We start from the raw sequence: 11530 nt of genomic DNA, 5'->3' as shown, positions 1-11530 counted from the left end.
TGGAACAAAAGTGTGTAAAATATAATCTAAACAAGAAACAGATATATTCATTGTATATTTTGTTGATTTATGTTACAGAATGTGATGCAATCATGCAGCTTTCTCAATATAGTTTTATTATGTTGGAATATTGTATGATCGTGGGACAAGGAACAAATAATGTGACTAGTCTGTCAAAATAAGACTGAGGCAATGACATAAGTGATGAATCACACTCAAAATGTTGATTATATGTTAAGCTAGATCTGAAAGACTAAACAGGTACTTGCAGAGTATACATCCACATACCTTTCAAAGTTTCATACAAAGGCAAATATCAGTTGAATAGTTGATAAGTTACCTACTATTTAGAATACTTTTTTCCAAGCAATGTTCGCTGTATGATCATCAGCAACAATTTTGTTTTCATAGTGACTACCAAATTACATAACTATTTAAATCAAAGTTGTAGCTGTTACTCTAACATATTTTCTAAGAAAAATATTGAGAAAGTTGATGATTTTTCTCACAGAACTCACTGCCACATACAGTTTGTGTCAGAACCTCTCATTCAATAAGCCTGTTAAATTAAATGCTGTAGCTGTAGCTTAGCAACACTTGAATTCAAAATTGTACCAATTTAAACATGTTCGTATTCCATTTCCCATAGGTATTTTTAGCAAAAGTTATTGAAGAATTCAAATGAATGCATGTTTTATGACGATGTTGATTACAAAACTCCCTTAAATTTCTAATGCTAGTGAGTTATATTTAATAACCCCTCTTATACTAACATTGTATTTTTTTGTGGAGGCTATGTGGGAAGTCAATTAGTAACCAGTGATAATTCCAGGAATCCTAATGTTTTTGTAGACACTCTTTGATTGTTAATATCTTCAGAACAAAATGAAATATTGTTGCAATTTCATGTGGTAGCATAGTCCATCGTTTTCTCGGCAGATCTTAGTGTGTATTTTCTAGCAGATGACTGTGCAGCAATCAGTGAAGTAAGATTGTCATTTGAGCAATACAAGACCATATTGAAGTGGTGCTGGAAGTATGAAAACATGATGGAAGTATAACAGCAATGGCATAATGTGTATGGAACTCAGCCACCAATATGTACAACAATTTATCATATTTAGGGTAAATTTGAAGCTGACGGTACTGTTCAGGATGTGCATAAAGAAAGGTCTGGCCGACAAAAAACATCAACAAGCCCAGCTTCTAGCACTGGTGTGTTGCAACATTTTACTAGGTTGCCTCAAAAATCTGTGAAGAAGCAGGGTGCGAGTGAAAGCGGGTTTAGCTGATCAAGCGTACGGTGAATTCTAAAGAGTGCAAAGTGGAAAGTGTACTTTCGAAGATCTCTCCATGCTATGAATGAGGATGATCTGGATCGAAGGATGGAGTACTGCAAATGATTTGAAGTGTTGCTTTGTGAGGATGAAGGGTTTGTGGCTATCACACCAGCAACACTGACAGTCATAGTTTGGTAAACAGTTCAGTGGCATTGATGTTTGGCTACTAAAGAGGATCACTTTGAAGATGTAAAATAACCTTCCCCCATGCAATAACTGTATTGGTTTGCCATTTTGTTTCATTAGTATTGACTATCTAAGAGTGTCTACATTTTTCTGGACCCCTCTGTATTTTACTCGGAAGGTGAAACCTGTGTACCACTTATCAAAACTGGAGCAAGTAGAAAAGAAGAGATACAAAAAGATTAAAAAGAAGTGTGGACTCTGTAGCTTTCACATAGAAACATAGAAAAGCAACAGCCCTTTTATTGGTAGGAACAGGGAGGGGGAGGGGGAGGGGGGGGAGGAAAACAGGTAAAGGAGAACTAGTTCACACTTCTGGAAAGACACTGGGACATAGATAAAAGGATTATTAACACTGGATTAACAACTTAGGTTCAAAATACAGAACACCGGTAGTGCATTATACATAACTGATAAGTGGAAGATAAGGTGTAAACTCAAAATAAATAAAAAATTGCACCCAGAAAAGAATAATGGGTAAAAGCGGTAATAACTGGGTGAGTGAACACACAACAATATAAAGAAATTATGTTTTAGGAGGGTGGGTGGGCTATCAAGCCGAACGGAAGAAGAAAAGGAGAGGTACAGATGCTGGAAGGATATGGAGATGTCAAGGGCAAGAAACTAAACATTAAGTTTGTATGGGTCATGAACACATTTTATGTCTTGAGGAGACACTCCCCTCTAATCTTACCAGCTGAAATGGCATAGTTGTAAGGCCCTGAAATTACATTTAGGGCAAGTGATGTTAAAAATCTGCTATTCAGCCATTCAGATATACATTCTATATGGTTTCCTCCAATCAGTTAAGATGTGTGCCTCGATGGTTCCTTTTGAAACTGACATGGTTGATTTCCTTACATTTCCTAGCCTTATCTGAGATTCTGCTCTGTCTTTAGTAACATGTTGTCTACAGGACATTAAACCCAAAGTTTCCGTTTTTGTCTTTACAGTTTGCCTATAAAAATGTTGTTTAAATTAGACATTTGATGGTAGAAGATTAGTGATTGTCAGTTATTACTTTCTGGTTCATTAAATATTGTAAAAGTAATATTTCTAAAAGAATCTAACCAACAGCCACATTTTCTGCTGAGAACAACCGCTGGTACTGAAGACATCCCTGAATGGATGGAGACACACAATAGGGCTTGCTTTCTCATAACAATATAAAAACTGAAGCCAGTAATAGCCACAGAAATTGGTTGCTATTGTGACTGCAAAGAAATTATTCTTGTGAAAACCTTTCTGTGGAAGCTAAGAAAAGAAATTGAAGTAAGCATAAAAAATGACTCTTTGAATATCTCAAGAAATTGTTTAAAGATAATTTTTAAGAAGGATAACAAATATAGGATTGTTCATATTATCTTAGAGTATAGAGGTTACAATTTTAAAAGCAATTACAATTCATTTTATTGTGTCATATGGAAAGGGAAAATGGTTGCTGAACATTGCTCTTGCACTGCCTGCTCCAATGAGAAGTTTCTCCTAGTTGGATCCTGAAGGACAAGCAGATTTCTAACAGTGATATTTGAAGTAACTGATAATTTCAAATGAACCATTTATGAAGTAGTTTCCAACCATTACCTTGTAGTATTCAGATACATGAATGCCAAATGGAGAAAGATGAAACGTAACAGAGGAACAGATCGCTGAAACAGATGTTTATAATGTTTATTTACTAGAAGAAGAAAGTATTAAGGTCCTACATCAAATCTGATTTACAAAAGAATTGGAACATTTTACTTCCCAAGGACGGCATTATGAGACAGCAATGAAAAAAGGCAGCCTATGAATCAGTATGAAAGAAAACTAATTAGCAGAAAAGAGAGGGTTAAAGTTTTGGACACCAGAAAACAATGTAGCGATTTCAATACAAACAGAACCTCTCAGATTGTACAGATTATAATACAGATGTATATAAAGAAAACTGGAAATCTTGCTGAAAGATCAGTTATGAGGCCTCCAAGAGTCTGATCATTATAGTAGTAACCTATAAAATGAGATTCACCTTCAAAAGAATGGTCAGGTAGAGAAACACTTCCATTAAACAATTTTGCAGAGCAAGAGTACATAAAACTTTATAGTATGACAAAAATATAAAAGAACTTTCTATTAAGTTGTGCTTGAAAGAGAGAGCAAAAGGACTGGGTGACAATAACATGTTGACTGCCACGACACTGCCGGTGGACCCAATGGATGTTCACACCTGATGCTGGATGCCCTCCAGTGGCCACACACTTGAGTACAGTATAGTCTTCTCTGGTCAAAAACAATGAACAAGGTATTGTACCTTATTTGTAGTACACTGTACTAACCAGTGTTTTAATATGTGACTGCCAGCAGGAACACAGCATCAGGCATGAACCTATGCTGTGTTGGCCAGTGGTCTCACAGCAGTGATTGTGATAATACGGAACATTTCAAAGACAGTTATAAAGGTCACAAAAATGGGAAAGCAACCAGTATGGATTAAATTAAGGCAGAGTTAACGAAGCACATGGGAATTTTGCATAGTTTTAGACTGCTGCATCATTTTAAAAAACTGAAGGAATGTAAAAGTAAAGTCAAAACTGAGGGAATGTAAAAGTAAAATCACTATACATGAAAGGCAACATTTGCAATAACTACAGAATAATAAACGTATGTGAAATATCTTACAAATTGTACACCAGAATTGTAAACAGCAGGATCAAAACAGCAGCTGAATATTTATTGATGAACAAACGGGCTTTAGGAAAAAACATTCAAGCACAGGTGCTATTTGTAAATTTCAGCTTACTGAAAAACAATGACAGTTTAATTAGGAAACATGCGTAATATTTGTAGATTCTAAGGAAGCCTTCAGTGATGTTTTAAGAGGCAAACTGTGGAATATAATGATTGGGCCTTTAGTGGATCTGACTTACATATCTGACATCAGTAATTTAGACCAGGTACTGAAAAACATAGTGTGGAATGTAAGCAGACAACTGACAGACCCAGACCTAACAAACAAAGGAATGAGAACAGAATGTATTAACATATCTACATCGGTGATTCTATTTGTGTATGGATTTTTGAAGTAAACACTCAGATAGTGCTGAATCATCTTTCAGTACTGAAAGCAATTCTTTATGCTGACAGCTTTATAATGAATTCAAGGAAAGAAAATGAATTAAAACTGAACATTTCAGTGCGGAAAACTAAAACTGTGACTTTTATAGGCAAACATTCCACTTGAACTAAAACAATTGATCACAGTGAAATAATAGAATAAGTGAAACACATTGAATATGTTGGATGGTATATGACATATCATTATGATAAAGACATACAAAATAAACTGGATAGGTTTAGTAATTATACCAGAACAACCAGAAAATACCTGAAAAATAAAATTCTCAAACATACTCAATCAGAGATTTTTATGACTGATACTCCTCCAACACTGCTGTCTTGAAGTGAATCATAGGTGGCAAATAAGAAGCGAGACATCTGTATCCAAAGTGTGAAGACAATGTTTCTAGGCAGTGGGAATGTGAAAAAACAGATAGAATGACAAATTTTTGTACTGTAAATGAACTAAACACACACAGTCTAAGAGGAAAGGTGGTGGATGGAACATGTACAAGGAATCAGTTCTGGATGATTACCATTAAAAATAAAAAAACCTGAGACCTGAATGACAGGAATATTTGGGAATAACAATAGGCAGCAAATAGATCAAAATGGAAAGAAGAAGAAGAAAATGGTGATGATTTCAGCAAAGTTCTTACAGACTGTTCTGTGTTGTATATTGTTATGTGTAGGTGTTGCAGAAAAGTTCACTTCTATATGACTACCCTGCAATTCATACGTAGGTGGCTAGAAGCGAGTTCATCAGACCACCTTCACACTATTTCTCTACCATTCCACCATAGAAGAGCACATGGGGAAAAATGAAAACTTTGATCTATCCATACAAGCTCTGATTTCTCTTATTTTATTATTATGATCATATCTTACTAGGTAGGTTGACGTGAATAAAATATTTTTCATTCAGAGGAGAAAGTTGGTTATTGAAATTTTGTGGGATGATCTTTCCGCAATGAAAAATGTTTTTGTTTTAACGGTTGCTACCCCAACTTGCTTATCATATCTGTGAGTGTACAAAAGTAGCTACCCATCATTTTAGTTGTTTGATGTACCTCTCAGTCCAATGCACTAAGGGTACCATACTACACAGCAATACTCTAGCAGAGGACAAACAAGTGTAGTGTCGGCAGTCTCTGAAGTAGATGTGTTGTACCTCCTAAGTGCTCTGTCAATAAAACAGTCATTGGTTTGCCTACTCCACAACATTGTTCATAATTTAATTCCTAGGTAATTAGTTGAATTGACAGACTGTAAATTTGTGTGATTTATCATGTAATTGAAATTTAACAGAATTTAGTACTCATGTGGATGACCTCACTTTTCTGTTTTATAGCCAACTGCCACTTTTTGCACCATACAGATATTTTGTTTGTCATTTTTTCGATTGGGCGTGATTTTCGAATGATGTTACTAGATAGTAAATGACAGTATTATCTGCAAACAATCTAAGGGTGCTGCACAGTTTGTCTCCTAAATCGTTTATGTAGATTGTGAAGAGCAGAGGGCCTCTAATACTTCCTTGGGGAACACCAGATATCACTACTGTTTTACTCAATTACTCTGTCAGTTACTACAAACTTACTAGACAGGAAATCACTAATCCAGTCGCACAACTGAGACAGTATTCCATAGGCACGCAAGTGATTAGAAGTCTCTTATGAGCAAGGGTATCCCAATCCTTTTGGAATTCTAGAAATATGGAATAAAATTGAGATCCTCTGTTGATAGCATTAATTACCATATGCAATAAAGAACTAGCTGTCTCTCTCAAGAAAGATATTTTCTGAATCCATTCTGTGTGTCAATAAAACATTTTCTGCAAGGTAATTCATAATGTTAAATCATAGCATATGTTCCGGAATCCTAGTGCAAATTGATGTCAGTATATGGGTATGTAATTCGTTGGATTACTCCTACTTCCTATCTTGGAGTATTGGTTTGACCTGTGCAGCCATATAGTCTTTCGGTACAGGTCTTCAGTTGAGCAAGCAATTGCATAGCATTGTTAAGTATGTTGTTGCTGTATCAGCATAATCTGAAAGGAACGTAATTGGTATTCTGTCTGGACAGGAAAAGTTGCCTTTATTAAGTGATTTAAGCTGCTTTGCTGCTCGAGTACATCGGCTTTGAAATTACTCATGTTGGTAACTGTTCTTGATTCAAATTCTGGAGTATTTACTTCATCTTCTTTGGTGAAGGGTTCAGTTGAGCGTCGTGTGTGTTCTGTGTTAGACCTATTGGACGTGCTTGTTTAGTGCGTTGGTTGTGAACTGAGAACAGGACAATGAATGAGGAAAGGATCAATTTGAAGTTTTCTTTTAAGCTTGACAAGACACCAAAAGAAATGCATGCAAATCTGGTACATGAAGTGTGTGTATGAGTGGTTTGTCCATTTTCGAGGAGGCCATGCAAGTGTTTCTGACAATCCCCATAACGGACGACCAGTGACTGCCGTCAGCGACGAAAACGTTGAGAAAGTGGAGACATTAATCATGAATGACTGTCGATTAACTGTGTGCATGATAGCAGATGAACTGTGAATCCATGTGACAAATTCTTCCCCAGGTGTTAGGGAAGAGGAAACCGTGTTGTCATTTTATGCCACATTACTTGACTGACGATCAGAAGCAGGCACATTTAGATGCTTCACAGGATTTTGTCGAAATAGTGGATGTGACACCCATTTTCTTAAACCATATTGTCACTGAGGAAGGAACCTGGTGTCTCCGGTATGACCCTAAAAACTGAATGGCAAAGCGTGGAATGACGTTCTCCAACTTCACCTCGTTGGGAAAAGGTCAGAGCCAAAAAATCATGCATCAAAACGATGCTTATCACCTTTTGTGATGGTCAAAGCATTGTCCACAAGGAATTTCTACCTGCGGGAATGACGTTGAACACTGCAAGGTACGTTGAAATTTTGACCCGTTTCCTGCAACATCTGTGCAGGATATGACCCCAGTACGCACAACGATTTTCCTGGTTTTTTGTTCATGACAACGCTCGCCCACACACAACCAATATTTAAAACAATCCCTGGCAAAAAAGGGGGTGGTGCAACTTGAACATCCACCATACTCGCCGGATCTCAGTCCTCCAGACTTCTTCCTATTCCCTCGGCACAAACTCGCTTTGAAAGGAAAGAGATTTGATAATATTCCTGACATCCAATGAAACGTGATGCGGCTTTTGAACACCATCCAAAAGGAAGACTTCTAGCAAAGTTTCTAGGACATGTATTGCAGAGCTCAGTTATGGAAGGTGACTATTTTGAAGGACAGTAAGGTAACTGTAGTTCATAGTTCAGCTACATTGCTGTTACAGGACTATTCACTGAACTTCATTGTCAGAAGTTGTACAATCAAAATCTCTTTGGATTTTCTGTCAGATTTTAGGGCAGAATTTTGTTGTGGAGGCTATTAAAAGTGTCTCACACTGAACTTCAGTAAAATATCACTAATATTTTGCATTCTTTTGAATATGGCATGCTTTTTTCGTTGCTTCTGCAACAGTGTGTTGACCTATTTTGTGTACCGTGGGGACCAGCACCACCTCTTATTAATTTATTTGATATATATATCTCAACTGCCGCTGACACTATTTGTTTGAATTTAAGCCACATCTGATATATGCTTGCATAGTTAGTCTGGAACGAGTGGAGACCATCTCTTATGCAGGAATCAAAAGAACTTTTATCTGCTTTTTAAAATAAATATATTTTTTGTTTATTTTCCGTGGATTTGGATGTTAGTGTTCAGTCTTGCTACAACCAATCTTGCGGTCACTAATTCCTGTATCTGTTATGATTCTTCATATTTGCCCAGGATTATTTGTTGCTAAGAGGTAAAGTATGTTTTCCCAAGCATTCAAACTTCGAGGGAACTCCTGAACTATCTGTCCAAACTAATTGTCAAAGAAACCATGTAGTGTGATTTTGGACAATGTTTTATGCCAACCACTGACTTTAAATGTGTAGTTTTGCCATAAAATTGAGTGTAGATTTGAGTCACCACCAACTACAATTGTATGAGTGAGGGACCTATTATATCAAAATGTTCTTGCTTCAGTCTCCAACATAGTTAGTTTCTCAGTAGAATTCATTTTGGCAGTATTACTTTTGTTAGCTGTCCCAAGCATAAACTTGTAGATCTTTAGTATTTAGTATACCTGTCTTGTTAATCTGGAGAGCTAGACATACGTTCAAATCCAATCAGTCACCATTGAATACTATGATGCACCTTTTCAAATGTCATTTGAGATTATATATTTCAATTTTATTTTTGATATAGTCTACTGGGTTGACCCATAAGTAATTAAGTTCATTGATACTAATTTATGTGAAAGCATTGCTTGTAAACAACTTGCTACAAATTCCTCCATCTTTAAATCTGTATTGACTATTGAATTTATGTTGGGAAGCTTCTATGTGATGAATATGTGACCATTAAACCTGTTTCTTTTCCTGTTATTTAATGCAAGATTCTCCTTTGTCAGAAAGTTTGAAGCTTCTTTCATTAGAATATAGAATTGATCTTCTGAGGGAATGCGAAGTTGATGTGAGAGTTTTTCTCTCTTGTGTCTACATAATTTTTAATGCACAACTGATTGTTATTGTTATGTACTAATGCTCTAAAAATGACCTTACTGGGAAATAAAGGCAAAAATTCCATTGTTTGAAGAAAGGAAGTTCAGAATTTAACAACCTGTTGGTGACATAGGTAATAAATAGTGAACAGAATATCCAATGGACACAGCGGAAAGAAAATTTTAAAGGAAGTGTCCTGGTATTTGCCTCACATGATTTATTAAAACCACATGAAATGTAATCAGAATGAGATTTTCACTCTGCAGCGGAGTGTGCGCTGATATGAAACTTCCTGGCAGATTAAAACTGTGTGCCCGACCGAGACTCGAACTCGGGACCTTTGCCTTTCGCGGGCAAGTGCTCTACCATCTGAGCTACCGAAGCACGACTCACGTCCGGTACTCACAGCTTTACTTCTGCCAGTATCCTGTCTCCTACCTTCCAAACTTTACAGAAGCTCTTCTGTGAACCATGCATTCTGGAAACATCCCCCAGGCTGTGGCTGTGGCTAAGCCATGTCTCCGCAATATCCTTTCTTTCAGGAGTGCTAGTTCTGCATGGTTCGCAGAAGAGCTTCTGTAAAGTTTGGAAGGTAGGAGACAGGATACTGGCAGAAGTAAAGCTGTGAGTACCGGACGTGAGTCGTGCTTCGGTAGCTCAGATGGTAGAGCACTTGCCCGCGAAAGGCAAAGGTCCCGAGTTCGAGTCTCGGTCGGGCACACAGTTTTAATCTGCCAGGAAGTTTCATGAAATGTAATGTTCTAACCCAAGAACACTGTAATTTGTTGCTGGAACAGTAAACACACATAGAAGACAAGGTACAATACAGTAAGCAGAGCCTTGCATTCTGGCCTATATCGACATGAGTTCCAGCAGGGACTGCAGCTGGCAAGCTGTGTGTGCAGCTCCTGTCATATTAGCAGGCCAGGTGGCTTTTAGGGACTGTATTGAGTGCAAACTTCACATGCGAACTATGAAGGGGTGCACAAACAAAATTGGTGGTTACAGTGCTTCTCTTCATTTGTGAAGAAGTGAGCACTGTGATCTTGTCTGTTTTTTCTGTGGTCAGGTTGTTGAATCGTACGATCCAGTGTGTAGAGTCGGAAGTGATGTGAGCGCAGATAGGTGCAATGCCTGTCTCTCTGTGAGAGGCCATATGGTAGGAAAGGCGATGCTGTTACAGCTTTCGTTTCTGTGTCCAAGTCTAACCCCAGGAACAGAGGTTGCAGTGAAGGCAGTGCAACAGGCACTGCCAACTGCAGTGGAGGTGGCAGCAGCGGAGGCATCACAGGAGCTGCGGTCTTGCTGTGGTCCACAACACCTGAAGGAGATGCCCATAGCAGAGGAGACAGTTGTGAAAACGTTGGCGGCAGCAGCAGTGGAGAAGGGAGGGCACCGGCCACACTCTAAAAAGAGACAGGCAGACAGTAACTGTGGGGGTGGTGGAGGTGCATCTGTGCTTATGCGAGGTCATAGGTGGTCAGTGTGCTACAACAACCTGCCCTCAGCTAAAAAGGATGACGCAGAGGTATTGGCCGTGGATACTCTCAGTGACCACAGGCACCCACTTTGGCCAGCGGTCAAACCTGCTAGCCCAAACAGCTGTGCTAGACTGGCTGGCTTATTTCTGAAATTTTGAACCAGGCTTCTATCTGACTACCTGCAGCCTGTGTAACTTTAAATGACTGAGCTATGTTCAATACTTCTGCAAGTGTAGGATTTTCACACAGTAGAGCTCACTCTCGACCTTACTTATTAAGAGCAAAACTATGATGATATCACAAACAATTTGATCTGCGTAGGATTCCTTATGAACATTTGTCACAAAGTTGCAATGCTGGCTAAGTCCATGAAGTTCTCTAGGACTGTTTTGGCAGTGTTAAAACTCCACACGAGCAGCAATAACGTGAGTACATTTACAGTGACAGGTAGAAAGTAACATGCACATCTGAACGAAAGAAAGACTTGCGAGGTTGTTGTAAGGGGGGGGGGGGGGGGGGTGAGCTGATGACACAACAACTGATGCACATGATGCGGCGAAATCCGTGAGAAAAAAAAGGGCCTTGTAAAAGTTTATTTCTGTTAATGTTTCTGGAAATGTTGCCGCAGGCGTTTTTCATAAGCGTCCTGATCTTCTGCTGCATTGTTGTACGCAGGGAATGGCAGTGGATATGTTGTTGGTGGGGCCACAGGTTGTGCCAATGTAGTTGTCAAACTGTAAATAGCCACTGTTAGTGCGTGCTGTTGCTCGAGAAGGGATTTAAACAGTGCCTTCATGAAAATTAAATTTAAAGGACCAATGACTGAA

This window comes from Schistocerca americana, chromosome 3 (assembly GCF_021461395.2).
Source record: "Schistocerca americana isolate TAMUIC-IGC-003095 chromosome 3, iqSchAmer2.1, whole genome shotgun sequence".
NCBI lineage: Eukaryota > Metazoa > Arthropoda > Insecta > Orthoptera > Acrididae > Schistocerca > Schistocerca americana.
Note: the sequence above shows the minus strand (reverse complement) of the source record.